Here is a 25,364-nt window from a genome sequence, read left to right as displayed (position 1 = left end):
TTAAAGAATGCTCCAGCCGTTTTCCAATCCTTTGTAGACGACATTCTCAGGGACCTGCACGTGCAGGGGGTAGTTGTGTATATCGATGACATTCTGATCTACTCAACTACTCACGCCGCGCATGTATCTCTGGTGCGCAAAGTGCTTGGCAGACTGCTGGAGCATGACCTATACGTCAAGGCTGAGAAGTGTGTGTTCTCCAAACAAGCCGTCTCCTTCCTGGGTTATCGCATTTCCACCTCGGGGTGGTGGTGGAGAGTGACCGCATAAAGGCCGTGCGTAATTGGCCGACTCCAACCACGGTGAAGGAGGTGCAGCGGTTTTGGGGTTTTGCCAACTACTACCGGAGATTTATCCGGGGTTTTGGCCAGGTAGCGGCTCCCATTACCTCACTGCTAAGGGGGGGCCCGGTGCGGTTGCGGTGGTCAGCGGCGGCGGACGGAGCTTTCAACAGGTTGAAGGCTCTGTTCACGGATGCTCCCGTGTTGGCGCATCCGGATCCCTCTTTGGCATTCATAGTGGAGGTGGACGCGTACGAGGCTGGGGTGGGTGCCGTGCTATCACAGCGCTCGGGTACGCCACCAAAACTCCGCCCCTGCGCTTTCTTCTCTAGTAAGCTCAGTGCAGCGGAGCGTAACTATGATGTGGGGGATAGGGAGTTGTTAGCGGTGGTCAGGGCTCTGAAGGTGTGGAGACACTGGCTTGAGGGGGCTAAGCACCCTTTTCTCATCTGGACCGACCACCAGAATCTGGAGTATATTCGGGCAGCTCGGAGACTGAACCCGCGTCAGGCAAGGTGGGCCATGTTTTTCACCCGGTTTCGGTTCACGTTGTCCTATAGACCCGGCTCCCAAAACGTAAAGGCTGACGCACTGTCCCGCCTTTACGACACGGAGGATAGGACCACTGAACCCACTCCCATCATCCCCGCCTCGAGGCTGATAGCGCCAGTGGTATGGGAAGTGGACTCGGACATCGAGCGGGCGCTACGGGCGGAACCCGCGCCTATTCAGTGTCCGGCGGGCCGTAAGTACGTACCGCTTGGTGTTCGGGACCGACTGATTCGGTGGGCTCATGTCCTACCCTCCTCGGGTCACCCTGGGGTGACGAGGACAGTGGGGAGCCTTCGGGGGAGGTATTGGTGGCCTACCTTAGCTCGGGACGTTAGGGTTTATGTCTCCTCCTGTTCGGTATGCGCTCAGAGTAAGGCTCCTAGGCACCTTCCTAGAGGGAAGTTGCAACCCCTCCCCGTTCCACAACGGCCATGGTCTCATCTGTCCGTGGACTTCCTGACCGATCTCCCCCCCTCTCAGGGAAACACTACGGTTCTGGTAATTGTGGATCGGTTTTCTAAGTCCTGCCGTCTCCTCCCGTTGCCCGGTATCCCTACTGCCCTACAGACTGCGGAGGCCTTATTTACTCACGTCTTCCGGCACTACGGGGTGCCGGAGGACATCGTTTCTGATCGGGGCCCCCAGTTCACGTCCCGAGTATGGAGGGCGTTCATGGAGCGTCTGGGGGTCACGGTCAGCTTGACGTCCGGTTTTCACCCCGAGAGTAATGGGCAGGTGGAGAGAGTGAACCAGGAGGTGGGTAGGTTTCTGCGGTCGTATTGCCAGGACCGGCCAGGGGAGTGGGCGAGATACATTCCCTGGGCCGAGATGGCCCAGAACTCACTACGCCACTCCTCTACTAATGTGTCCCTCTTTCAGTGTGTGTTGGGGTAGCAGCCGGTCCTGGCACCATGGCATCCGAGCCAGACCGAGGCTCCTGCGGTGGAGGAGTGGGTACAGCGCTCCAAAGAGACCTGGAGGGCCGTCCAGGAGTCCCTCCAACAAGCTACTACTAGGCAGAAGAGGAGCGCTGATCGCCACCGCAGTGAGGCCCCCGTGTTTGTACCGGGGGAAAGGGTCTGGCTCTCGACCCGAAACCTACCCCTCCGCTTGCCCTGCCGGAAGCTGAGGCCGCAGTGTGTAGGGCCCTTCAAAGTCCTGAGGAGAATAAACGAGGTGTGTTATCGATTAAAACTCCCTTCCTATTATCGTATTAACCCCTCGTTTCATGTGTCTCTCCTCAGGCCGGTGGTAGCTGGTCCCCTGCAGGACGATGAGGTGCCGGAGGTCCCTCCCCCCCCTCTGGACATCGAGGGGTCCCCGGCGTACACGATACGGGCCATTCTGGACTCGAGACGCCGGGTGAGGGGCCTGCAGTACCTCGTGGACTGGGAGGGGTACGGTCCGGAGGAGAGGTGCTGGGTACCGGTGGAGGACATTTTGGATCCAGCTATGTTAAGGGATTTCCATCGCCTCCATCCGGATCGCCCTGCGCCTCGTCCTCCGGGTCGACCTCGAGGCCGGTGTCGGCGCGCTGCGGGAGCCGCGCGTCAGAGGGGGGGTACTGTCACGACTTCAACCGAGGCAGGCTCTCCTTCCCGTTATAGCAGCTGCCACTGACTTTTTTTCCTCCCCCTCCTTATGTGTTTATTTGTATCACCTGGTTTGAGTTAATTGGTAATTAGTGTGGCTTTATTAGTCAGCCAGCCTGTATGCTTATTTGTGCGGGATTGTTCGTCTGTAGCTGTGGATTTCGGGAGTGGTGTATTGTATTGTATACTGGGTTTGTCTCCCGTATTAGTAGACAGGTGTTTATGACACCCAGTAAGTCCGTGTTGGACATTTTGGTTTGCCAGTTGGGAATTAAAAATCACCGCATTGAAGCTCTGCTGTTCCTGCGTCTGATTTCACACCCCCCCCGACACCCAGGTCGTTACAACGTCAGTGATCTTCAGGTGGTAGTTCTTGCTAGCTAAGATTTTGAGTATGTATGATGTTGACATGATCAGTCCAATCAAAGTTACTGTAGATATAACGTGATTTGATGTCATTTAATCCGTGGCCAATGACCTTGAGCCTTCTTGGATGGGCACTTTTAATGTAACTCTATGGCAGCACCCAACGGGCTTGAATTTGCAAACTGCAAAATACATAGTTTGCAAACTGATATGTGACATGTATTAATGTCAAAATAACATGCAAAACAGGCAATCCCTCAACATTTTTATTTTTATTTGTTTTAGCTAAAAAGGCTCTGCCCCACCTGCCCTGAATGACAGGTCGCCACTGGCCAACATGCGCAGCTAATTAGCACACAGGGCAACATGGGCAGGTAGCCTAGTGGTTAGAGCGTTGAACTAGTAACTAAAAGGTTGCAAGATTGAATCCCCGAGCTGACAAGGTAAAAATCTGTCGTTCTACCCCTGAACGAGTCAGGTAACCCACTGTTCCCCGGTAGGCCGTCATTGAAAATAAGAATGTGTTCTTAACTGAATTGCCTAGTTAAATAAAGGTACTTTTTAAAAAAATGCTTAGTTAATTAGCACACAGGGCAACATGTTTAGTTAATTAGCACACAAGGCAACATGCTTAGTTAGCACACAAGGCAACATGCTTAGTTAGGAGGGATATCTGTGGCCGTGTGAATCAAGCGTCAGAGTAGGAGTGCGGATTTAGGCTCAGTATGGTTTTTTAGATCACTATGAAAAAGATTACTTGAGCAGTGAAGACCTGATCTGAGATCAGCACTCCTATTCTAAGATGCTTGATACATACGGCCACATACTGGTCCATGTAAAACAGAAGACATTGAAGCAGAGAACATTTCCTCATGGTAAGCATTTCTCTGAACTAAGATTATACAACAAGACAGAGAAAAATATGAAAAAGGACAGGGAGAGAGAGATGAGGTGAATAGTGTCATTGAGCTAAAGAGGCTGTAGATGGACAGATAGAAATAGAAATGCCAGGATAAGGCGAGGGAGTTAAATAATTATCAAAATGATAATCTGTCGCGACTGGGAGACCCATGAGGTGGTGCAGCATCATCCGGGTTAGGGTAGGGTTTGTCCGGCTGAGATTTTCTTTTCCCATCGCGCTCTAGCGACTCCTTGTGGTGGGCCGGGAGCATGTACGCTGACTTTGGTCGCCAGCTGTAAGGTGTTTCCTTCGACACATTGGTGCAGCTGGCTTAAGTGAGCAGTGTGTCAAGAAGCAGTGCGGCTTAGCGGGGTCGTGTTTCGGAGGACGCATGGCTCATGACCTTCGCCTCTCCCGAGTCCGTATGGGAGTTTCAGCGATGGGACAAGACTGTAACTACCAATTGGATATCACAAAATTGGGGAGAAAAAGGGGATAAAACGTATCATAAATAAATTGATAGTCTGTTGGAGCACACATTCCCCTCCGCTCCATAGATGAACTCATTAAAAAGTAGTTTACGGAGGTTCAATCAGGAAGGCTGGTCTGAATGCTCATTTAACTTCATCCAGTAAGCATAACATCATTCACTTTTGTTTCCTATTCTACAGGCGTCAGCATAGTGTATTTTTCTCCTCTTTCCTATTAGCCATGTGCGGAAAACCTATTTGCCTTATAGCCTATAAGCACTGCACAATAATGCACATTCCTTATGCTTGTTGTTTAACCTATGGGCTCACTTGCAATTATCACCTTCCTCTCTCCGAACCAATGGGTGTACATCTTGGGATGTACTTATATATGTCAACTTACCCTTGTTCTCTAAATGTTTTTCAGCAAAAGTTTGTCAACCATACATCTCCCCACCACCAGCAGCTATAATAACCGTAAGGCCGGCCACTGGAATTCCTTTCCCCCAGTGGGGGTGGGGGTTGATTCCAGCAGTCCCGCATAGGGCTACCTGCCATCACATCATCTGGCTTTGAGGATCTTCCCTCAGAGACAAGGCCATTCCCCAAACTATTTATTAAAATGTCATATTGCATTCCTTCTTTGTGTTCATTCAGTTAAGCCTGTTCTCAATTGAACTGCAGATCATTGTCCTTTCCTTATCTCTTATCCAAGATCCTACACAAATGCACGCATGCATGCACACTCCCTCCCTCTCTCCCTCCTTCCCTCCGTCTGAGATGTCTATCTATTCTCATATGGCAGGATATATTAGTAGTGGAGAGGGTAGTAAGTTTTAAGTTCCTCGGCATACACAACAAGGACAAACTGAATTGGTCCACCCACACAGACAGCGTTGTGAAGAAGGTGCAGCAGCTCCTCTTCAACCTCAGGAGGCTGGAGAAGTTTGGCTTGTCACCAAAAGCACTCACAAACTTTTACAGATGCACAATCGAGAGCATCCTGTCGGGCTGTATCCCCGCCTGGTACGGCAACTGCTCCGCCCACAACCGTAAGGCTCTCCAGAGGGTAGTGAGGTCTGCACAACGCATCACTGGGGGCAAACTACCTGCCCTCCAGGACACCAGGACACCTTCTACACCACCCGATGTCACAGGAAGGCCATAAAGATCATCAAGGACAACAACCACCCGAGCCACTGCCTGTTCACCCCGCTATCATCCAGAAGGCGAGGTCAGTACAGGTGCATCAAAGCAGGGACCGAGAGACTGAAAAACCGCTTCTATCTCAAGGCCATCAGACTGTTAAACAGCCACCACTAACATTGAGTGGCTGCTGCCAACATACTGACTCAACTCCAGCCACTTTAATAATGGAAATTGATGTAAAAAATGTATCACTAGCCACTTTAAACAATGCCACAGTATGTATATACTGTACTCTATACCATCTACTGCATCTTGCCATCTTTATGTAATACATTTATCACTAGCCACTTTAAACAATGCCACTTTTATGTTTACATACCCTACATTACTCATCTCATATGTATATACTGTACTCGATACCATCTACTGCATCTTGCCTATGCCGTTCTGTAACATCACTCATTCATATATCTTTATGTACATATTCTTTATCCCTTTACACTTGTGTGTATAAGGTAGTTGTTGTGGAATTGTTAGGTTAGATTACTCGTTGGTTATTACTGCATTGTCGGAACTAGAAGCACAAGCATTTCGCTACACTCACATTAGCATCTGTTAACCATGTGTATGTGACAAATAAAATGTGATTTGATTTGATTATGCACTAGGCTGGTGTATGCTGACATGTCATCAATAGACTGTAGGATATAGTGCTGCAGAGTGGAGGTGTCTGGCTGGCCTGCTCAGGTCAGGTATGGCTAAGTGTAGTATGTCCACCTGGGGCCCCCGGGAGGAGGAGGGTGGGGAGGGTGAGGAGGGTGGGAGGGGTGAGGAGGGTTGAGGTATTTTAAGGTAGATTAGAAAAGGCTAAATATGGCTGTCTATTTCCCATACACTGACCTTGATTAAGGGAAGGGGTGATGGGAGCTGATGGAGTTAGGATGGTTAATGAACATCGCCCTCTCTGCCCTCTGAGTGTGCCTGTGTGTCTGGGAGTGTGTGTGTGTGTCTAGTAGTGTGTGTCTAAAGGAGTGTGTGAATCGTTGCAGACTAATCAGAATTCTCTAATAGACTGCTCCTCTCTCAGCCCGAGTTCAGGGTGGGGTGTCAGCAGCCATTAACCAGCACCTTAATTAATAGACCCAAATATCATGTAGAACCAGCAGGGAGAGGAGGAGAGGAGAGGAGAGGAGAAGAGAGGAGAGGAGAGGCGAGGAGAGGAGAGGCGAGGAGAGGAGAGGAGAGGAGAGGAGAGGAGAGGAGAGTGGAGGAGAGTAAGAGGAGAGTGGAGTAAGAGGAGAGGAGATGGAAGGAGCGGAAAGGAGAGGAGGAGAGGAGAGTAAGTGGAGAGGAGATGAGGAGATGGGGTAAAGTCTAGCACTACACCTCTGTAGCACTCAATGACACATGGGCTTCAGATGATGACAGTGAGTTGAAGGGCAATGTGTGTGTGTGCGTGTGTGCTCGCTCTTACTGCGTACACACGTTGCCTGAAATGACCCTCACTCAGTCACTATTTCCTACCAATGTCAATATTCAACATCCAGATCAGAGGAAAAGCTGTACTCCTGCGATTGTGTAGCTACTGGAGCTGAGTGGTTGAGTGTACAGTTGTGCCCTAGTGTAGCTTCAGCGATATAGAGTAGATACAGCAGCATGGAGGTGTGTAGTCTTGTAATGCTGCTGTTCACAGCTCTAATGGAAGCTGAGGTTGCGACCCCAGGAGGACCAGAGAGAAAGTGTAGCAAGGCTAAACCTGCTGATGTATGGAGCCTGGGAGGGCTTCTGAGTAGGACATACACACACACACGTGCACGCGCATTCTTGCCCACCAGTGGGGGTTCGTGCCATTCAAGATTAGGGAGGCCAATTTTTTAATAAGCATGGCCTTATTTCTATTACAGCATATTGGATGACTGTCATTCATATTCCATTCACCCAGCTCAATGTAACATTGATGGGTTTAGACTACTACATGAGACTCAAATTTGCCCTACATAATACCCATCATGAGGTGGCTACAACCTAGCTAACAAATGACAGTTTATAACGTAGGTGCACAGGTCGAGAGATAGATGTGAGTAATCAAGGTGACAGACTGACACATTCAATACCGCCTTGCACACTCTTGCCTGTATCTTGCTGATCTGGGGTGTAATCATTAGTCCAAACAGAACGTTTTGCAACTTTACAAGAGTTTCTATTGGAAAAATTCAAGTAGGACCTTCCCCGTTTCGTTACGTTAGCTTCTGTTGAAGAAACGTTGTGCAACACAGAATCAGCAGAATGAATACACTCCTGATCAGCCACACACTAGGGCTGGGCGATATATCTAATTAATTTGATTAATTTGAATTAACGTGAGTTATTTTGTGCATTATTCCAAATGCCTGGATGGCAAGAATGGAGGTTTTGTAATGTGTTCCTAACATTTTCCACACTCAGTGTATTTAGTATAGATTTATCTAAAAACTATATATTTTTTATGCTTCACTATTTTAATTTGTATTAAATTCACTGAGAAGGATGTTCCTCCCCTTCCTCCTCTGAGGAGCCTCCACTGGCAAGCACACACACAACACACAACACACAACACACAACACACACACACAACACACATACTGATGGAAGAAGGAGAGCTTACGCAGTAGACTCCAACAACCATGGGTCTACATCACGATCTAGCCATTATTCTCCTTAGAAGAAAATGAAAGTGTCTTCAACGAACACACTGAGTATTAGTGTCCATAGCTCAGCGACAGATTGGAATTCTCCCCCTTTCACTTTCTACCCCTGTGACTCAGTGAAATTAGTTTCTTTATACATGACACAGAGTCCACAGACCAGCTGTTTTAAAAATCTACAGATTTAAACCCACTACCTCTGTCAAGCAAGGAGAAAAGGTGAGGGTGCATTAGCCACTCCTCACACACACACAGACATACGCACACACACACACACACACACACACACACACACACACACACACACACACACACACACACACACACACACACACACACACACACACACACACACACACACACACACACACACACACACACACACACACACGTGTACATACAGTGCAGCACTCTCCTTCTTGGTCAAATAGCCCTTACACAGCCTGGAGGAGTGTTGGGTCATTATCCTGTTGAATAACAAATGATAGTCCCACCAAGCACAAACCAGATCAGATGGCGTATCGCTGCAGAATGCTGTGGTAGCCATGCTGGTTAAGTGTTCCTTGAATTCTAAATAAATCATTGACAGTGTCACCAGCAAAGCACCCCACACCATCACACTTCCTACACCATGCTTCACAGTGGGAATTACACATGCAGAGATCATCCGTTCACCTACTCTGAGTCTCACAAAGACACGGAGGTTGGAACAAAAATTTCAATTTTGGACTCAGACCAAAGGATAGATTTCCACCGGACAAATGTCCATTGCTCGTGTTTCTTGGCCCAAGCAAGTCTTTTCTTCTTATTGGTGTCCTTTAGAAATGGTTTCTTTGCAACAATTCGACCATGAAGGTCTGATTCACGCAGTCTCCTTTGAACAGTTGATGTTGAAATGTGTCTGTTACTTGAACTCTGTGAAGCATTTATTTAGGCTGCAATCTGAGGCTGGTAACTCTAATGAACTTATCCTCTGCAGCAGAGGTAACTCTTGGTCTTTCTTTCCTGTGGCAGTCCTCATGAGAGCCAGTTTCATCATAGCACTTGATGGTTTTTGTGACTGCACTTGAAGAAACTTTCAAAGTTCTTGAAATGTTCCAGATTGGCTGACCTCTATGTCCTAAAGTAATGATGGACTGTTGTTTCTCTTTGCTTATTTGAGCCATAATATGGACTTGGTCTTTTACCAAACAGGGCTATCTTCTGTATACCACCCCTACCTTGTCACAACACAACTGATTGTGTCACGACTTCTGCCGAAGTCGATGCCTCTCCTTGTTCGGGCGGTGCTCGGCGGTCGACGTCATCGGTCTTCTAGCCATCATTGATCCATTTTTAATTTTCCATTGGTTTTGTCTTGTCTTCCTACACACCTGGTTCCAATCCCATTCATTACATGTTGTGTATTTAACCCTCTGTTTCCCGTCATGTCCTTGTCAGAGATTGTTTGCTTGTATATTCGTGTATTATGTAATGGTGCGCGATGGGTTCTTGTACCCACTTTTATTTTATCTTGTTGATTATGGAGTTTTGTCAAGTCTATTAAACGACTCCATTTATACCAAGTTCGATTCTCCTGCGCCTGACTTCCCTGCCACCTACACACATGACATTACAGGTTGGCTCAAACGCAATAAGAAGGAAAGAAATTGCACAAACTAACTTTTAACAAGGAACACCTTATAATTGAAATGCATTCCAGGTGCACCTCATGAAGCTGGTTGAGAGAATTTCAAGAGTGTGCAAAGCTGTCATCAAGGCAAAGGGTGGCTACTTTGAAGAACCTCAAATATAAAATATGTTTGATTTGTTTAACATTTTTTGGGTTACTACATGATTCCATATGTGTTATTTCATGATCTTGATGTCTTCACTATTATTCTACAATGTAGGAAAAATGAACAAATAAAGAAAAACCCTTGAATGAGTAGGTGTGTACAAACTTTTGACTGGTACTGTACGTACACACACACACACACACACACACACACACACACACACACACACACACACACACACACACACACACACACACACACACACACACACACACACACACACACACACACACACACACACACACACACACACACACACACACACACACATTGAGAGAGAGAGCCATGACGCAGATGAAAAGAGCTTGTCCAGTGACAGCAGGAAATGAGCCAGACCAGGCTGTGTATCACCTCCCGACCCTGCAGAGACCTGTCGGCCGGGCTAGTCTGGGGTGGAGAGGGAACACATCTCTTTACTGTGGGTTACAGAGAGTGGAAACTACAGCCACGGAGTAGACAGGAGGGGAGGAGAGAAGAGAGGAAGGGAGGGGGGGAGAGTGGAGCACAGCTGGTGAAATGGCTTCCGATAGAGTGGATTGTAATCTATGGGCTGGGGAGACCACTTTCCCTCTTACCAAACTCATCACCAAAAGCAGTAATGTAGAGGAATGAAAGAGGGAGAGCAAGAGTGAGTGAGGTGAGGTGGGGGGGGGGTCTTTGTACTGAGAGAGTGAGAGACCTGATAAAGGGGGTGTAGTCCATGGGTACGTGGGGCTGGGAGGGATCTGGTTGGCTGAGGAGAGACAGCCCCTGATTGGACGGACTCATAGGTGCATCAGGAAACTGGGAGTGGATAACTGCAGGGGAACCAATCAGAAATGGACACATTACTTACCTTTTATTTTTAACAGGTGAACATTCCTTTCATCAATTGTTCTACAAAATATACACAAAATAAATACTCAGGTCACATGTATGTAGGTGTGGTACCTTGCTCTCCACTCTTATCAGTGGGTGTGTCTGCATTGGCCCCATGTAGGAGTTTGTTGATCAACTGTAGTTTGGACTGGAGGGCCTGAAAACACATCGCGACACCATCAATATTGTTACATCTATTACTATTGATTAATACTCAATCACCATATTATGAGAGAGCGAGAGAGAGAGAAAGAGGGGAAAACTAAAAGAGAGAGACTATCAAGTGTGCTCTATACCTTTAAACACCTGCTAGGCTCAGCGGTCTCCCAGGCCTGTTTCATAGCTCTGATCTCAACCTGTGTCTCTGTGTCCTTCCTCACCTCGATGGCCTCCGCATCACACTGGTCACTTACCACACGTAGTGTCCAGTTAGGCTTTGACTGGTCCAGGCTCTACACAAACACAGATGGACGCGAACACACACCCAAACACACACGCATGCACACGTACACAAATTGCCTTCATAAGCTTCAGGGGGAGGTTACAGGAATATCTCTCTCTAATTATGGTGCTATAGTCAGACAGTCTTGTATAAAGAGAGACGAAAGACAGGGCTCCAAGGCATACGGTATTCACCTGTCTGTCTCATCCAGGCACATAATGGAGGATAATTTCTCAGCTCATCTATTCACAGATTATAGCCTCTCTCTCTCTTTCAATTGACGATGCATCAATGGAGCATAACAACACAGGCGAAGTCAAAATTGAAATCCAGCAGAGAGCTTTTAAAGAGAAATCTGCCTTTTAAATGCCATCGTCTTTAGTGTTTTTGACAAAGAGGCAGAGGAGACTGAAAAGCAATTATGAAGGGACCAGAGTATGTATGGTTAGAGCTACAGCTGTAGTCAGATCTATTAAAACCATACAGGGATGACACTGGTCTGCTCTGTCATGAGATAATATAACACACTTATTAGGCTAGTCAGAGGCTTTTATCCAAAGGTTGTTTTAAAAAATATATATTTTATATTTTTTCTCTTCAATTGGTAGTTACAGTCTTGTCCCATTGCTTCAACTCCCGTACAGACTCAGGAGAGGCAAAGGTCGAGAGCCATGCGTCCTCCAAAACACGACCCTGCCAAGCAGCACTTCTCGCTTAACACGGAAGCCAGCCGCACCAATGTGTCGGAGGAAACACCGTACAACTGGCGACCGAAGTCTGTGTGCATGCGCCCGGGCCGCAACAAGGAGTCGCTAGAGCGCAATGGGACAAGGACATCCCGGCCGGTCAAACCCTCCCCTAACCCAGATGATGCTGGGTCAATTGTGCGCCGCCTCATGGGTCTCCCAGTCACAGCCGGCTGCGACACAGCCTGGGATCAAACCCGGGTCTGTAGTGACGCCTTGCATTAGACTCCTGTGTAGTGATGCAGTGCATTAGACTCCTGTGCCACTCAGAAGGCCCGGCTTTAATCCAAAGCTACAGCTAACACAACCATTTAGTAGATGCACGACCAATACTTTGAATCCCAAAGAAACAAAGGAGTAACTACTCGGTCCTAATCAGGTAATGAACATATTTCCTAGTTGTAATGTTTGTGTAGAAAGCATAGGGTAGATCAATCAGTGGTGGTCAGCTGTCAGTGTGTACTTTTACCCATCGTTTTCATCCTGGGGCCAGGCTTGGCTGGGGGATTGTCCTTGTCAGTGGAGATTTTAGCATGTAAATCTTGGTGGGGTAAACCAAAAAACATGTTGGATGCATGCTAGCAAAGCCACTACTCAACACAACACTAAACAATACATTAATTGCACTATAACGGTGACAAACAGTGCCCACAAACTGTTAGGGCCTACATAAAGCTGTCCCAACAGCAGAGTCTCAACAGCAGTCCCAACACCTTACCACTGCTACATCTGGCTTTCAGCAAAGCCTTGTCCGTCCGCGAAACAGTTATTTCAGCCTCATTTACTGCTTAAAAAAAACATACCTGATATGGTTGACTTGATTAAACAAATGTGGTTTTTACTGACAATTGAGATGTAAAAACTATGGCATAAGGAGACTACAAGCGGATAAGAGGCAATCCGTAATGTTGGTTAAGATATTAATGAGCGAGCGACGACGGACGTAGTCAATATACCTATTCAGCACTTTTGAAATGTACAGCGACAGAATTCAGAATATTGGCCGGTCTTACAGTGTACTCCCTGTACAATAAGTCAGAACCGTAGGATAAATGAAGGGGGCATATAAACAGACAATGAAAGCTCTCACAATATTCGATGAATGCATTTCTCTAAAACAGGCTATAGGCTACATGTGCACCACCAAGTAAGAACAGTAGGCAAAATTAAGAGGTGAAAATATACCAAATTATTAGGTGAGGCACATTAAACGCCGTTTGGGTCTTTATGTGTCTAAAAAGATACACGTCATATAAAACTATTTGACGCGTTAAATAGCACAATTCTATTATAGAATGTTGTGTGTGCTGAATTTGCACGTGCAAGCCAAGCGCCACCACTACTATCAGTAGCACTGTCAAACCTGTACAAAAAAAGTTAGTAAACAAGCACACACAGGCCAGAAACGATGTGTTTACAATACCGCGTTAGTGAAAATAGACCAAATTATTAGGGTGAGGCACATGGGCTACTAACAGCTTACTACACAACATACACATAGTATTTCTTCCTTAGCTACAGGATACATATCTCTATGGCATCCTACATAATTTATGAAGCAGCAAAGACATTTTTGGACTCACATTGTTGTGATGTGCTTGAACAGGAAAGTGGCGCGGCGGTCCTTTATAGGCAAATTTTGTCATCAGAGAAAGATGCCGGATTTACAATTCCGAGTTGAATGATCGTTCAAAACATAAACTCAGCAAAAAAAGAAACGTCCTCACACTGTCAACTGCGTTTATTTTCAGCAAACTTAACGTGTAAATATTTGTATGAACATAAGATTCAACAACTGAGACATAAACTGAAAAGGTTCCACAGACATGTGACTAACAGAAATTGAAGAATGTGTCCCTGAACAAAGGGGGGTCAAAATCAAAGAAACAGTCAGTATCTGGTGTGGCCACCAGCTGCATTAAGTACCGCAGTGCATATCCTTCTCATGAACTGCACCAAATTTGCCAGTTCTTGCTGTGAGATGTTACCCCACTCTTCCACCAAGGCACCTGAAAGTTTGCGCACATTTCCCGGGGGGAATGGCTCTAGTCCTCACCCTCCGATCCAACAGGTCCCAGAAGTGCTCAATGGGTTTGACATCCGGGCTCTTCGCTGGCCATGGCAGAACACTGATCTTCCTGTCTTGCAGGAAATCACACACAGAACAAGCAGTCTGGCTGGTGGCATTGTCATGTTGGAGGGTCATGTCAGGATGAGCCTGCAGGAATGGTACCACATGAGGGAGGAGGATGTCTTCCCTGTAACGCACAGCGTTGAGATTGCCTGCAATGACAACAAGCTCAGTCCGATGATGCTGTGACACACCGCCCAGACCATGACGGACCCTCCACCTCCAAATCGATCCCCCTCCAGAGTACAGACATTGGTGTAACACTCATTCCTTCGACGATAAACGCAAATCCGACCATCACTCTTGGTGAGACAAAACTGTGACTTGTCAGTGAAGAGCACTTTTTGCCAGTCCTGTCTGGTCCAGCGACGGTGGGTTTGTAGGCGATGTTATTGCCGGTGATGTCTGGTGAGAACCTGCCTTACAACAGGCCTACAAGGCTCAGTCCAGCCTCTTTCAGCCTATTGCGGACAGGCTGAGCACTGATGGAGGGATTGGGCATTCCTGGTGTAACTTAGGCAGTTGTTGTTGCCATCCTGTACCTGTCCGGCAGGTGTGATGTTTGGATGTACCGATCTTCTGCAGGATTTGATATACGTGGTCTGCCACTGCGAGGACGATCAGCTGTCCATCCTGTCTCCCTGTAGCGCTGTCTTAGGCGTCTCACAGTACGGACATTGCAATTTATTCCCCTGGCCACATCTGTAGTCCTCATGCCTCCTTGCAGCATGCCTAAGGCACATTCACGCAGATAAGCAGGGACCCTGGGCATCTTTCTTTTCGTGTTTTTCAGAGTCAGTAGAAAGGCCTCTTTAGTGTCCTAAGTTTTCAGAACTGTGACCTTAATTGCCTACCGTCTGTAAGCTGTTAGTGTCTTAACGAACGTTCCACAGGTGCATGTTCATTAATTGTTTATGGTTCATTGAACAAGCATGGGAAACAGTGTTCAAACCCTTTTCAATGAAGATCTGTGAAGTTATTTGGATTTTTATAAATTACCTTTGAAAGACAGGGTCCTGAAAAAGGAACATTTATTTTTTGCTGAGTTTATTTTCCCAGTTTGAGCTGTTTATTCCTGAATTCCCAGTTGCAATGCTTGCAGTTAGCCACTGTCACCTCACCGATTCCTTACAAACCACTCATTGTTGATTTTGCAATCTCTAAATTGTTGTGTAATGTTTATGGCCAATGGCCGATGAGCACCAATACGTTGTATCTATATTTTCACTTCATTATTTCTCTTCATATGACAAGGATTAAAAAGGATTTGCCAGTAGACTGGATTCATGATGATGACTGCTAGCTAACATTGTGAAAGTATGATGTTGACATGATCAGTCCAATCAAAGCTACTGTACATATAATGTATATGAGCCTTCTTGGAAGGGCACTTGTAATATAACTCTACGGCAGGACCCAAAAGGCTGAAATGTTGGATGTCTACCCTTTCTATGGACTTAAGCTTGGTGATTGTGTAAGGTCCTCATAAGTGACAGAACACAGAGCCAATCACGGTGCAATGCTCCTATTTTCTGCTGGCCTGCCCCACCACCACAGAAAGCACTGAGCTAGGCTGAAACATCTACATTTTGGAGCTGCCTTCCTCAAGAAAACAAAAAAGAGACCATGTTTGTTTATCGGCTTTATAAACTTTTGCATTGTTTGAAAACTGATATGTGACACGTATTCATGCCAAAATAACATGCAAAACAGGCAAGCCTCCCCCATGTTTTTTTGTATATACAGTATATACATTTATATATTTGTATAATTATTATTTTTTGTTAAAAATGTAGGTCTCAAAACAGGTGGGGCCCTGCCCCACCTACCCTGAATGACGGGTCGCCACTGGTCCTTGTCCTTGGGCATGGACGACTTCTGGCCCTCGCTGCTCTGGGCATCAGCAATGAACGGAGTGGCCGGGTCCTCGTGCTTCTCCCCGTGCACTGTGACCAAGGACCAATAAGAACAGAGGTCAACAATCAGATGGTCAGTAGCATGACAGGTACAAGCACTGAACAATAACCTATTAATATAATTAAATCAATTACATGTATTTGTACTTGAATAGCTCTTATTAGAAATATACACAGCATGTTAAATAGCCCTTAGCAGCAACCCAAACCTTATAGATACATTGGTATCCCAATAACTGCTCCGTCTTTATTAGAGATTATGTGAGTTCATTATTCAGTGAGTGTATTCTGTGCATTATGCATCGGACTTGTTTAGGTCTATTTTCTTGACATGGTCTGATGCCTTAATGCTGTTTAAACAGTGGAGCTACAACACATGGCAAATACAAAGCCATTCAAAACAACATTTCCACAAGGGAACGGCATGTGTGCAATATCATTCCTTTAAAAAACAACCAACGTGCATTTCCATTACGACTTAAAACGGAAAGTAAATGACAAGCAATTCCCCTGCCATTCAAATCATGTGAAATTGTGTTTTTAATCCAAAGTTATTGTGACCAATTTAGTCATTCACATTCCGTTCACACTCTATTGAGTAGAGATAAAGCGTACAGCACAACACCAGTCAGTGTGTGTTGGAGACACAGAGAGCTAGATGGCACTGTTGCACTGTGTAGACTACTACTACTGTGAACCAATGCAAGGCGGCAACTGCTATTCCACCTTCTCCATTAGAACTGGTTGATAATCCATCATTTTAACTGACAACCTGTCATCTGTACTGAAGGGGTTGATAATTACGGAGCATGATACTCACCTCACCCAGCCATTCTGATCATAACTCACCACTATCATTAGCATCCATTTCCAGTAGAAAATGCTGTTTATACCCATCATAGACAGTAATATCAAGCCTGGCAATGGTAAGGAAGTTAAACCATGGCTATATCTGGCAGTGCTGCGCCACAGAGCTCTCTTGTACTATATACAGTATTGGACATGTATTTGTACGTGTCATTGTTCGTATGTACACCCACAGAATGGGGTGAAAATGTCAGCCATATTGGTCAGGGAGAAATCCAAAACAGTCTAATTGGAATGAATGGCAGTAGTGGAATAATTCTGATTTTACTTATGCAGGAAAATAAAAGTAAGGCATGTGATATCAGAAATTGTGTAATAGAAGGATTGTCATATAATTATAAATACAGGTTGTATACAAATGTTCTGTATAAAAAGCCTATAAAATATATGTAAACAGACCATGAAGGTAAAAAAGAAAAATGGGGGGAAAGCTTGAGTGCTATTATATGATACAGTACTCGTTGCATTTACATTTTGTGTAAATCCTATCATCAACTGATTTCAGCCAGTGCATGGCTGTGGATTGACTGCAATCTTTGAATGGAATGTTGGCATATTGGCAGTTATTATGAACAATGAATGGAAGCATTCCTCTAAAACTGTCTGGCTAGCTAGCTAACAAACATACAATGCAGATACATTCTTCAAATGCTTTGTTTTACGCAATATCTTATCACAGCACTGGCAAACCATGGCACACCAACTCCCTGAAAAATATGGCTGACATTTACCCCATAATAAGAAGGTTCATACCCATTCTAGTATTCTACATAGTAATTATTTAACCTTTATTTAAGTAGGCAAGTCAGTTAAGAACAAATTCTTATTTACAAAGACGACCTAGGAACAATGGGTTAACTTCCTTGTTTAGGGGCAGAACAACATATTTTTACCTTGTCAGCTCAGGGATTCGCTCTAGCAACCTTTCAGTCACTGGCTCAATGCTCTAACCACTAGGCTACCTGCCTCCCCTTATATGTGTACACCTACACTGATTGTACTAAACATTAGGAACACCTTCCTGTCAAAGGGTGCCCCTTTTTCCCTCAGAACAGCCTCAATTTGTCAGTGCATGGACTCTACTAGGTGTCGAAAGTGTCCCACAGGGATGACCTTTGGGTGGTGGACCCTTCTTGATGTACACGGGAAACTGTTGAGCATGAAAAACCCAGCAGCGTTGCAGTTCTTTACACAAACTGGTGCGCCTGGCACCTACTACCGTAACCTGTTTAAAGGCACTTAAATATTTTGTCTTGCCCATTAACCCTCTGAATGGCACACATACACAATCCATGTCTCAATTGTCTCAAGGCTTAAAACTCCTTCTTTAACCTGTCTCCTCCCCTTCATCTACACTGATTGAAGTGGATTTAACAAGTGACATCAATAAGGGCAGATGTTCATAATGTTTTGTATACTCAATGTCTATCCAACCTGTATCCTAATGAGACTAACAACCTTGCCCTCTTGTAAACTATCATTCCCAGGTAGCCTAGTGGTTAAGAGGTTGGGCCAGTCACCGAAAGGTTTCTGGTTCGAATACCCGAGCTGGATAGCTGAAAAATCTGTTGATGTGCAAGGCAATTAACACTAATTGCTCCTGTAAGTCACACTGGATAAGAGCATATGCTAAATAACTCAAATGTAAATGTAGGTATAAAAGCCTACATGTTACAATTACATCCATGATGCATCAACCAGAAAATGTCCTTGTCATTTAACCAGGACCAAGCCAATGAAGAACCTGCTATCATTCCCAGTGTAATAAGGGCTTGACTGAGAGAACCTGCTATCACTCCCAGTGTAATAAGGGCTTGACTGAGATAACCTGCTATCATTCCCAGTGTAATAAGGGCTTGACTGAGATAACCTGCTATCATTCCCAGTGTAATAAGGGCTTGACTGAGATAACCTGCTATCATTCCCAGTGTAATAAGGGCTTGACTGGGATTACCTGCTATCATTCCCAGTGTAATAAGGGCTTGACTGAGATAACCTGCTATCATTCCCAGTGTAATAAGGGCTTGACTGAGATAACCTGCTATCATTCCCAGTGTAATAAGGGCTTGACTGAGATAACCTGCTATCATTCCCAGTGTAATAAGGGCTTGACTGAGATAACCTGCTATCATTCCCAGTGTAATAAGGGCTTGACTGAGATAACCTGCTATCATTCCCAGTGTAATAAGGGCTTGACTGAGAGAACCTGCTATCATTCCCAGTGTAATAAGGGCTTGACTGGGATAACCTGCTATCATTCCCAGTGTAATAAGGGCTTGACTGAGAGAACCTGCTATCATTCCCAGTGTAATAAGGGCTTGACTGAGATAACCTGCTATCATTTCCAGTGTAATAAGGGCTTGACTGAGATAACCTGCTATCATTTCCAGTGTAATAAGGGCTTGACTGAGATAACCTGCTATCATTTCCAGTGTAATAAGGGCTTGACTGAGATAACCTGCTATCATTTCCAGTGTAATAAGGGCTTGACTGAGATAACCTGCTATCATTCCCAGTGTAATAAGGGCTTGACTGAGAGAACCTGCTATCATTCCCAGTGTAATAAGGGCTTGACTGAGATTACCTGCTATCATTCCCAGTGTAATAAGGGCTTGACTGAGAGAACCTGCTATCATTCCCAGTGTAATAAGGGCTTGACTGAGATTACCTGCTATCATTCCCAGTGTAATAAGGGCTTGACTGAGATTACCTGCTATATGTCCCAGTGTGATAAGGGCTTGACTGAGAGAACCTGCTATCATTCCCAGTAATAAGGGCTTGACTGAGATAACCTGCCCTCATTCCCAGTGTAATAAGGGCTTGACTGAGATAACCTGCTATCATTCCCAGTCTAATATGGGCTTGACTGAGAGAACCTGCCCTCATTCCCAGTGTAATAAGGGCTTGACTGAGATTACCTGCTATCATTCCAGCAAAAGCTGAGAAAACCTGCTATAATTCTCAGCGTAGAGAGGCTTCAAAAGACAGTAGCAGAACAGTGCTACATTGAGAACATATTGTAACCATGAGCATGTGGACAGCGTGATCAAGGCAGTTCCCTCACCGCTGAGACAGAGTTAAACTAGGCTAAATTAATTCACTTTCCTGCTGCCAAGATATTTCCCAGGGCACCATGGGGCGAAAAGCCAACTTCATTTTGACTTCATTGTTATTGACCCAATTTCACTGGCTTATTGGAAAACTAGGGGGGGGGGGGTGACATGTGTGTGTGTGTGTGTGGACAGACACACACATGCACACACACACACACACGAAAATTCAATAACCCAGTAATTTGTTTTAACCAATGGTCAGCACTTTTAAACATTTTGTCATATATTTTCCTTTAGTATCAATACACACCGGTAGGCAAGAGAATTGAAGAATGCAAGATGATGGACACTGACACACACATGCACGTGTATGCAGAGCGAACCTTTCTTTTAATGGGTATTGAAGTTATTTTCTAGAGCTCTAGATTCTAACATTATTAGGCAAACCATTCTCTTCAGGCAGTCATGCAAATCGGTCTGCACTCGCCCAGTCCCACCTCTCCCTCACCCCACCAATATCCATCCCTCAATGAATTTATCCTCTCAGAATTTTTTTTTTTTCCAGAGTTTTAGTCCATTTCAAAGCTCTCGTTTTCTTCCCTCGCCCGTCTAATTTGTGCAGCATCCAAAGACGTATGGGAGGCAGTAGCAACGACACAGGGTTATTGCCTCATATAGAGGGGCCACAAAACCTCCCAATTCACATCTAGTGATTCGGTAAAGGAGCTATATTAATTTGCCTTGCATTAGAGATGTGATTACAGCCCCACGGCTAGTCACAGGGAGAACCAACAGAGACCCGCCTGCCTGCTGCATATCTGGCACATTTCAGACACAACATGCAAACATTGGGGACATCTGAAATGCAATATGGAAATGTGATTACTAATCTGATCCATATTGGGGGAGATCTATCTGAATTGTAATATGAATGAATCATGTGATTCCAACCCAAATATTTGGTATATTTGATAGGAAAGTTGAAACCTGACCCAAAATAACCCCAATATCTCTTTGGGATATTAGCCTATTCATTCAGACAGTGGAAAGGGGAAAGGGGGTTACCTAATCAGTTGTACAACTGAATGCATTCAACTGAAATGTGTCTTCCGCATTTAACCCAACCCCTGAATCAGAGAGGTGCGTAGGGTGGGTTTACTGCCTTGCTCAGGGGCAGAACAACATATTTTTACCTTGTCAGCACGGGGATTCGATCCAGCAACCTTTCAGAGTAGTTCACCTGACCACAGATGGGGTGAAGGGAGGGACAACGTGTTCACTGGCCAATGAGTAACTTCTACAAGACAGAAGAGAGGATTCAAACAAAAAAAATTGTCTGTGAAAAATCAAGAATTCCCTACAGGTCATATCCCCCTTCATGTCATATCACTCTGGTAGAAAACCAACACATTGTTGCTTGGGACTTGTGAGTCATCAGATGGCCTTTCTGAATGTCTGTGCAGCGGGGAGTATGGTCTTTCTGAGGCTCTCATTGGCTGCTGGGTTCTCTTGGGTGCAGGATTATGGGTATTATGCATCTGACATTGTCTGGTTTGTGTTATGTGCGTCTGTGATTGGCTGGTGTGTGTACCTTTCATCTCATTCCTCTCCATGTGGCTGAGCGTATGTACAAAGGCCATTTGAGAGTCGTCCAGATCCCAGCTCTTGCAACACCTCCGCCTTCACTATGTACTTATGGCCCGGAGAGACAGAGAGATAGAGATAAGTCAACAACAACAACACACACACCTCTGCCTACCCTGCACTATACACCAGCGGAGGCTGCTGAGGGCAGAACGGCTCATAATAATGGCTGGAGTGGAGCAAATTGACGTATTTGATACCATTCCACTTATTCCACTCTAGCCATTACCACGAGCCTGTCCTCGCCAATTAAGGTGACACCAACCTCCTGTGATATACACTTATGACCTTGAAATGCAGGAAATATAGTCAACAATAACAGCAATAGCATTTCTGTCTGAGTTGATAGAGGAAGAGAACAACATCTTATCAATACCACCACCATCACAGAGAAACAGCAGAACCTATGCCACTGCCTGTGCTATACTGTGTACTGAACAAACCTGAGACACAGTGAATACCACATTAAGTTAATTGTTTCTTTGTGATCACGATAGTAAATTGGTGGTTGAAGATATCCCTCTAGTGGTGTGGGGGCTGTGCTTTGGCAAAGTGGGTGGGGTTATATCGTGCCTGTTTGGTCCTGTCTGGGGGTATCGTCGGACGGGGCACAGTGTCTCCCGACCCCTCCTGTCTCAGCCTCCAGTATTTATGCTGCAATAGTTTATGTGTCGGGGGGCTAGGGTCAGTTTGTTATATCTAGAGTATTTCTCCTGTCTTATCTGGTGTCCTGTGTGAATTCAAGTATGCTCTCTCTAATTCTCTCTCTCTCGTTCTCTCTTGTTTCTCTCTCTCTCTCTTTCTTTCTTTCTCTCGGAGGACCTGAGCCCTAGGGCCATGCTTCAGGTCTACCTGGCCTGATGACTCCTTGCTGTCCCCAGTCCACCTGGTCGTGCTGCTGCTCCAGTTTAACTGTTCTGCCTGCGGCTATGGAATTCTGACCTGTTCACCGGATGTGCTACCTTGCCCCAGACCTGCTTTCAACTTTCTAGAGACAGCAAGAGCGGTAGAGATACTCTGAATGATCGGCTATGAAAAGCCAACAGACATTTAATCCTGAGGTGCTGACCTGTTGCACCCTCTACAACCACTGTGATTATTATTATTTGAGCCTGCTGGTCGTTTATGAACATTTGAACATCTTGGCCATGCACTGTTATAATGCCCAACTGGCACAGACAGAAGTGGACTAGCCACCCCTCATAGCCTGGTTCCTCTCTAGGTTTCTTCCTAGGTTCTGGCCTTTCTAGGGAGTTTTTCCTAGCCACTGTGCTTCTTCACCTGCATTGCTTGCTGTTTGTGGTTTTAGGCTGGGTTTCTGTACAGCACTTTGTGACATCAGCTGATGTAAGAAGGGCTTTATAAAAACATTTCATTGATTGATTGATCATTTAGATGTTTAACATAGTTCTAACAGTATGCCGTGTAGAGTGGTGTAAAAGCAGCACCTTGAACAATACGTCTTCATTCTGATCTGTTTCTCCTAAACATCACTCAATCTGATCTGTTTCTCCTAAACATCACTCAATCTGATCTGCGGGTAGCTAGTAGCTAATTACTATTGATTACTACAGGGTTGTTGTTGTTTGATGTTACGGAGTTGAGAAAATGCTCCATAATCTATCTCTGAAGAGAGTTTTCACCCAAAGACACCTCTGTCCATTGAAGGGTACAAAGTCACTCAGATAACCACTCAATGAGCATGCGTGTGAACCAACGTATACGTATCCCATATTAAATAGTGGGGTATGCCATACCGGTAAAACATGAGCCTATCACAATAATGAAAACATAGATTCCAAAAAAACTGTAGGCTACTACAGTAGCACTACTTATAATTACAATTACACTACTTATAATTACCGCATGTCAGACACATGAAAAATGTGTGAATAGACTTGAAACTAGTGGAATAAGCTCCAAAATGCCATGTGGTGCAACGATAAAACTGACATTTTGCCAAGGCAGAGATGAGTTGCCGAGACCGAGACGCGCGCGGACAGCAGTCTACGCATCAATTCAGGTTACAAGACTTGTGTAGGCCTAATGAAGGACAATCACCAAATTTAATTCATAACACTTTTGGGTGTTTTGTAAGTGATGTTTCTTTGCACTTATCAAATGGCACTGTATGGATGCCGGAATTATTTTAGAGTGGAGTAGCCTAATAGTTGGAATAGTAACTGAAGTCTGGACATGGACTGTAAGCCTCACATATAGCCTATTATATTATTAACTCCTGCAGAATTAAGTGCTCCTCACGGTAAAATTATAGACCTACTGTACATTTTGTCTTGGGAACAGGAGTGGAGAAATATCATTTATTTATTTCAGCATCTTGAGAGAATGCAAATGCGGGCTTGGAGATCTGTTGTGTAGCCTAAACATGCAATTTCTGTCAGCGACATAATTTTGAACAACATAAAATATGCATCCGAGACGAACTGACACATGTTGGATCGTTTTCATAGCATTTAATTTCCTTAAAACGAGTCAAACTGATGTCATTTTGAAGTCTCCCTGGTCACAAACGTCCTCACTCCGCGAGAGAAGCAGAAATGAAAGAGGAAACTTTACCAATGTCAACTAGATTGTTGATGATGCATTGATCTATAATTTTATGACATTATTCTGGTGAGCAAGGCTTTATTTTGTATTCTAGAAGAGCAAGTATTGACAGAAGAGAAGCTACGTTTATCTAATTACAGACAATTTGACTAACAAATAGCATACCAAATTTTTTTTTATTTTTAGCACCCCCTGTCATTTCGCCATCCCTGAGTAATGTGCGCAGGTAGCCTACATGAGCCTTTTGAAGTAATTATTTGACAATCAAATCAAATCAAAGTTTATTTGTCACTTGTGCCGAATACAACAGGTGTAGACCTTACAGTGAAATGCTTACTTCCAGGCTCTAACCAACAGTGCAAAAAAGGTATTAGATGAACAATAGGTAAGTAAAGAATTACAAACAACAGTAGAAAGACAGTGAAAAAAAGTAGCGAGGCTATTTACAGTAACGAGGCTATAAAAGTAGCGAGGCTACATACAGACACTGGTTACTCGGGCTGATTGAGGTAGTATGTACATGTAGAAATGGTTAAAGTGACTATGCATATATGATAAATAGAGAGTAGCAGTAGCGTAAAAGAGCGGTTGGCGGGTGGTGGGTGGGACACAATGCAGATAGCCCGGTTAGCCAATGTGCGGGGGCACTGGTTGGTCGTGCCAATTAAGGTAGTATATACATGAATGTATAGTTAAAGTGACTATGCATATATGATAAACAGAGAGTAGCAGCACTATGCATATATGTGACTATGCATATATGATAAACAGAGAGTAGCAGCAGCGTCAGATGAATACATCATGACTGGGTGTGTTTATGCCATATTAAAAGTTAGGCTAATAAAGTTGTTTAAGTTAAACGACACATCTTTACTCTTAGGCCCATAGATATCCTATTAAAGTGGAACTGACAGTGTTTTAACCACTTTGCAGATATGAAACAAACAGACAATCATAATATCAGTAAAAAATATCAAATTCTAATTTCTATGCTTCAAAACCAACTTTATAAGAGGTTTAAAAATAGGTTCTATTTGACTCAAAATTCCATGAAGTACAGCAAGGCATTGTTGGCAGAATAGATGGATGCAGTTCAATGCATGATTAATAGAATGGCAGGAACCTAGGAAGAAACCTAGAGGGGGTCTAGGCTTTGAGGGGTGGCCAGTTCTCTTCTGGCTGTGCCGGGTGGAGATTATAAAAGTACATGGCCATTAAGTCCAGATTGTTCTTCAAGTCGTTTAAACATTCATAGATGACCAGCAGGGTCAAATAACAATCACAGTGGTTGTAGAGGGTGCAACAG

At 44.8% G+C, this 25,364-nt stretch overlaps 1 pseudogene; it reads right to left on the bottom strand.

The window, feature by feature from the left end:
• LOC129825650 (uncharacterized) overlaps positions 1-25,364 on the bottom strand; it is a 92,332-nt pseudogene that overhangs the window by 4,045 nt on the left and 62,923 nt on the right.

Source organism: Salvelinus fontinalis, chromosome 27, assembly GCF_029448725.1.
Source record: "Salvelinus fontinalis isolate EN_2023a chromosome 27, ASM2944872v1, whole genome shotgun sequence".
Lineage (NCBI taxonomy): Eukaryota > Metazoa > Chordata > Actinopteri > Salmoniformes > Salmonidae > Salvelinus > Salvelinus fontinalis.
This window is presented reverse-complemented; position numbering and strand designations above follow the sequence as displayed.